A 6,199-nucleotide genomic window follows, 5' to 3' on the forward strand; every position below is an offset into this window, starting at 1 on the left:
TTATAAGAATGAATGAACAGGTACTAGATTATATAGATAAACATTAATAGATAATGATGATAGATGGACAGATGGATGGATGGATGGACATACAGATGATAGATTATAAAAATAAACATTATTAGATAGACAATGATGATAAATAGATAATGATGGATGGATGGATGGATGGATTTGAATTGAAAGCCCAGAAATTATTACAGATATGTATCACCATACTTAGCTATCAACTCATTTTTATAAAAGCACTAAGACAATTTAATGTCAAAATTATACTCCTTTTGAGAAAAATTATTCCATGCCTATACACAATAAATATCAATAAGTAAAGGCTACCTTAGCCCACCTGTAATAACAAACTCCAAATGGACCATAGATGTAAACGTTACAGTAACAGTTGCAAAACTTGTGGAAGGAATATGGAAATCCTTACCTCAGTTTTATCAAGATCTTAGGTATAACACCAAAGCCATGTCACAGATGAACCCTTAATGACTGGAACTTAAATGAAAACTTCTAAGGAGACAGAAAGGAAAATGACAAAACTAACCACAGAATCAGGAAAATAACTGCAAGTCATATATCTAGCAAAGACCTTGTATCTAGAGTATATAAATTTTAAACAGTCAATATCAGCCAGGCAGATGGCACAGTAAGTGAAGGTACTTGCTGCCAAGCCTGACGACTTGCATTTGATTCCTGAAACCTACATGGTGGAAGGAGAGAACTAACTTTTGCAATTTGTCCTCCATCCTCCACATACACATACTGGCATGTACATACACGTATACACACATACACACACACACACACACACACACACACACACACACACACACAAACTCACATATAACATAACTTACTAGTGGTTAAAATATGCATTTAAAAACACAAGAGACGACACTAGCTCTTTTTCTAATGAAAATTAAATCACAGATTGAAACCTGTGTGCCAAGGGCTAGAGATATGTCTCAGTGAGTAGGAGTACTGGCCGTGAAAGCGTTAATATCTGAGTTCAAATCCTCAGATCCCACATAAGAAGATGTATGGTCTTGCACATCTATACATCTGTAACCCCAGGGGCCGTGGGGTTGTTGAGGAGATGGGAGAATCCCAGGGGCTTGCTGGTTACCAACCTAGCTCTAGGTTAGAGACTCTTGATCAAGCAAATAAATCAGAATGGATAGAGCAGAACAGTTAGCATTCCCTTCTGGCCTATGCATGCACATACAGGCACCTTGACTGGCAAACAGGCATACACCAGTTGGACTCACAATAGAGTGGGAAACTGCCCCTTCCATCTTTGCTCCCACTGTGGTTACCATGTTGACACACTGAGGGACAAACAATTGTGTGGCCATTGCAATATAAAAATGAGTAAATACATTTAAAAAAAACATCTACAGACCCACAAGAGTGGCTGTGGTCAGTAGTGGCTGAAAAGGTTGTAAAGAAACCAGACCCTTCATACTCTACCAATGGAAATATAAACTTGAGACATAATTTGACAATTTTTTTATAAAATTAAATATGCACCCAGCATATGACCCATCAGTTCTATTTGTAGGGATTACAAGAAAAATTCAAGATGCATACCTACTCAATGCCTTACATGAATACTAACGAAAGTATCATTTGAGGTATCCGATAACTGGAGACAATTTTCACTAACTGATGAGTGGATGGTCAGGCTACAGTCTATCCATCTGATTGAATGCTGTTTAACAGCAAAAGAGGAAGAAGACCATCTAGGTGCAATGTGTACAAGTCTAAAAATCACTAAGCTAAGCAAAAAAAGCTACAGGCAAAAATTTTAAAAAATACAAAAACGAGGTTTATGTGATTCACTACGTGGCATATCAGGAAAAGGCAGTTGTAGGTCAATGGCAGAGGACTTGATTAGCATTCATAGAGTCCTAGTGAGGGATGGGGGTGGGGTCTGAGGTGAGAGTTGGGAAACAGAGATCATGCAACCATGCAAAAGCATTCTGGGAAGGCACAAGATGTCCTCAAGCTATACAGTGATAACAATGTAGAACTCTATAAATTGAACTAATATCAATGAATTGGTTGCATCCTTACAATGGATATGCCATATGTTACGGAGCCAGGCCTCCATAAACTGTAATGAATAAGACACTGAAGAGAAGGTAAAAGTGATCTGGGAGAGATGGTTGGAAAGTTTCCATACCCAAGGCAAAAGGAAAAATGACAATGGAAAATACAGAAGAGAGTTTGTGCCAAAGAAGACAAAGTAGAAAGGTCTGGCAGATGGGCATGCACACATCCAGAAGGAGGTGGGAGATGGAACGAGACAAAGTACTGTTTGCTGGGATAACTGCCAAGAGGAGTCCACAACTGACTCAAGAAGCTCCTCTTGATCCCCCAACAGGAGAAAGGAAGGAGTGTGCCTCAGAATATTCCAACAGGATGCTGCAAGCCAGAAACCAAGAAGAGAGTGTGTGCAGGAGAAAGGGGAATGCACCTTCAGCAGACCAACAATAAACTGACAACTGACTTCTCTGTGGAAAAAAAGAGGAAGGAGGAGAAGGAGGAGGGAGAGGAAAAGGGGTGGAAGAAGAGATGAAAAAATGATGATCAATGATGACCAAGAACAGTGAAGTTGCATCTTTAAAACAGTAAAAGAAATGGACACCCCAGAATTCTACATGCAATAGAAACATGATTCAAAAATTGAGATGACAATAAAGAAATTTTCAAAATAAAATTAGAAATATCATACAAATGAGTTCTTCCACTAGTCAAAAGATAACTCCAGGGGGAAGCACACACTCACATGAATAAAAAGAAGCTACAAATAGAAATAAATTTTACGTACAATAATAATGTGCCCTGTGATTTGTTTTGGGGAGGATGCAGTGAACATTTATTGATAGTATTTAAGAGAGTGGGAAGGGCTCTCTAGGCCCCTCCTGTCATTATGGGGGTATGGGATGGAAACTGTGAGGAAGATGCTCACAATCCCCTCACAATTGTGAGGGACAGGGACTCCTCAGCAACTGAGGGCCTCTCTCTTGCTCTCAGTGTCCTTACTGGGGTGGGTGGTCCAGGGTTTCTTACTCCTTGGAGGCCATGGAGGCCATGAGGTCCATGACCCTGTTGCTGTAGCCGTATTCATTGTCATACCAGGAAATGAGCTTTACAAAGTTGTCATTGAGAGCAATGCCAGCCCCAGCATCAAAGGTGGAAGAGTGAGAGTTGCTGTTAAAGTCACAGGAAAGACAACCTGGTCCACAGTGTAGCCCAGGATGCACTTCAGTGGGCCCTCAGATGTCTGCTTCACCACCTTCTTGATGGTATCATACTTGGCAGGTTTCTCCAGGCGGCATGTCAGATCCACAATGGATAGATACACTGGGGGTAGCAACATGGAAGGCCATGCAGTGAGCTTCCCGTTCAGCTCTGGGATGACCTTGCACACACCCTCGGCTGTACCATTGGATGCAGGGATGATGTTCTGTGTAGCCTCACAGCCATCACACCACAGCTTTCCAGAGGCGCCATCCACTGTCTTCTGAGTGGCAGTAATGGCATGGACTGTGGTCATGAGCCCTTCCACAATGCCAAAGTTGTCATAGGTGACCTTGGCCGGGGGGGGGGGGGCTAAGCAATTGGTTCAGGATGCATTGCTGACAATCTTGAGCAAGTTATCATATTTCTCATGGTTCACATCCATCACAAACATGGAGGCATCAGCAGAAGGGGCAAAGATGATGACCCTTTTGGCACCACCCTTTAAGTGTGTCCTGGCCTTCTCCATGGTGGTGAAGACGCCAGTAGACTCCACGACATACTCAGCACCAGCATCACCCCATTTGATGTTAGCAGGATCTCACTCCTCGAAGATGGTATGGGCTTCCCGTTGATGACAAGCTTTCCATTCTCAGCCTTGACTGTGCTGTTGAATTTGCCATGGGTGGAGTCATACTGGAACATGTAGATCATGTAGTCAAGATCAATGAAGGGGTCGTTGATGGCAACAATCTCCACTTTGCCGAGTGCAGAGCCGAAGGCAGCCCTGGTAACCAGGCAACCAATATGGCCAAATCCATTCACACTGACCTTCACCATTTTGTCTACTGGATGAGGCTGGCACTGCACAAGAAGATGCGGCTGTCTCTGGAACAGGGAGGAGCAAAGAGCCACCCTGTGATTTTTTTTTGACTACCTGTGGAGTTGACATGTGTGACAGAAATGAAATGGAAGAAAATGGGGAGCTCTGCAGGGCTGAGGTACTGTGGGAGCCCTGCAGCATCAATCTAGAGGGTGCAGAGGGAAGGATGGGTGCTGAGCTCAGCCCCTTACACGACAGGTGAGAGAATAAAATGAGGTGGGTGGCTCATAAAAAAAACATGGGACCACCTAAGCAAAGCTTGATCAATCAAAAGGTGCAAAGAAGAAGGGGAACAGAGGCTTGTGGGATGATTAGAAATCAAATAGATGGAAAACTAAAACCCAAACATGCTATTGGCTGTTGTCAACACAAACAGACTATCCGGTGCTCTGAAGATTGTCTGGAGAGATCCACAAACAAACAAACAAACTTAGATGCTGCTCGTAAAGGAAGTAACAGTCAAAGAGGTCAAAGAACAGGAAAAAGCCACCCAATGAAAACCCTGAACAAGGGAAGGCAGGTGTGCACTGATCGGACACAGAGAGGTTTGGGTCAAGAGCCATGGGAAGGACTAAAGACAGGCATTTCATAACAGGAGTTCAGCATACAAGAAATGATTGCAAACATGTGTATCTAATAATGGAGTATTAACTATGGATGAAAAATGATGGGATGAAAGGAGAAACAGACACAGTCATTATCACAGATATTTCAAGTGAGAGGTTTTGCTGAACTTTCTCAAAACCCACAGAGTAATTAGACAAAAGATGTTTAGTTACACCAGAACCCAACAAACAGATCCTTAGAATGCCCCCCTCCAAAAAAAATAACAACTAAGCAGTTAATGAGCAAACAGCCTGTAGGCCAAGTGGAAACGCAGAATGGTCATTTCAAGACACACTGGGCAGAAAGCATAAAGACGTGTCACGGCACTGGAAGGACTCGTCCACATCCAGGCTCCAACAGGAAGTGCGGAGCTCTGAGTGTGTGGCTGGGGAGAGGAACTACCAGAGGCCCAGTATACAACGTGCTTGCAAAGCTAGGGAAAGTAATGAGGCATGACACGGAAATCCACAGTAACACAGAGGGAAAGCAGGCAAGACAGAAGGTCAAAAGAGGCTCACTGAGGAAAATAACAAATTTGATAGGCTCTCAAGCTAGGCTGAAGAAGGGCAAAGAAGGCACAAATTGTCAGTGCCAGGGATGAAAGGTACCACGTGTTTCTCTGCTAAGCTTGGGGTTTTATTACCAACTTGCGTGCAGAGATTTGAAGACTTAAGCAAGTGGCAAAATCCCTTAAAAAGAGAAGCCAACCACACAATTAAGGAGACACGGACTATCCATCTAGATACATCATTCTCAGATTTACAACTCTACCAAGAAAACTCTAGGGAAGGTGGCTTCATTCCTCATTTATTTCACACATTTCAAGGAGAACCGAGACAAATTTCTCCCAGAGAGCTGGACCAAAAGAAAGCAGGTGTCCCAAGTAACTGTACAAAAGTCACACACATCCTTCATATCCAAAAAAGTCATGGTGGGGGAGGGGGCATAAAAGACCCACTCCTCCCCTCACACAGACACAAAGGTCCCAAACAAAGCACTGCTGGCTAACTAAGTCAAACTGAACACATGAATGACAGCACCCCAGTTGGACTGGCGACAGAGTAGGAAACTGTCCCTTCCAGCTTTGCTACCACTGTGGCTGCAATGTGGGCACACTGAGGGACCAACAATTGTGTGGCCATTGCAATACAAACTCAGCACCTGCTCACCATGAGGATTCACCGTTAGGATCAAACTAGAGACAAAACTATTTAATGAAATGAAAATAATACTTATACATAATGCCACAGCTCAATACTCAATGCTAGGATCATTGCCACCTAAAACTGTAACTGAGGCTCGAACTGGGACAAGGAGGCAACAAATAGAAGGAGTAAGGACTGGATAAGAAAAATAATAAAACTTTGCATTCAATGTGCAAGGTAAGCTACCCAGCAAAAAACGCAAATGATCCAGCCGTGAGTTAACAAAATTCCCAGGGTAGGGCCGAACTGACAA

The 6,199-nt window shown here is 43.0% G+C and overlaps 1 pseudogene; it reads right to left on the bottom strand.

Moving 5' to 3' along the window:
- Window positions 1-3,033: 3,033 nt before the first annotated feature.
- On the bottom strand, window positions 3,034-4,123 carry LOC143443187 (glyceraldehyde-3-phosphate dehydrogenase pseudogene; annotated as a pseudogene).
- Between the last annotated feature and the right edge of the window lie 2,076 nt (window positions 4,124-6,199).

Source organism: Arvicanthis niloticus, chromosome 8, assembly GCF_011762505.2.
Source record: "Arvicanthis niloticus isolate mArvNil1 chromosome 8, mArvNil1.pat.X, whole genome shotgun sequence".
NCBI lineage: Eukaryota > Metazoa > Chordata > Mammalia > Rodentia > Muridae > Arvicanthis > Arvicanthis niloticus.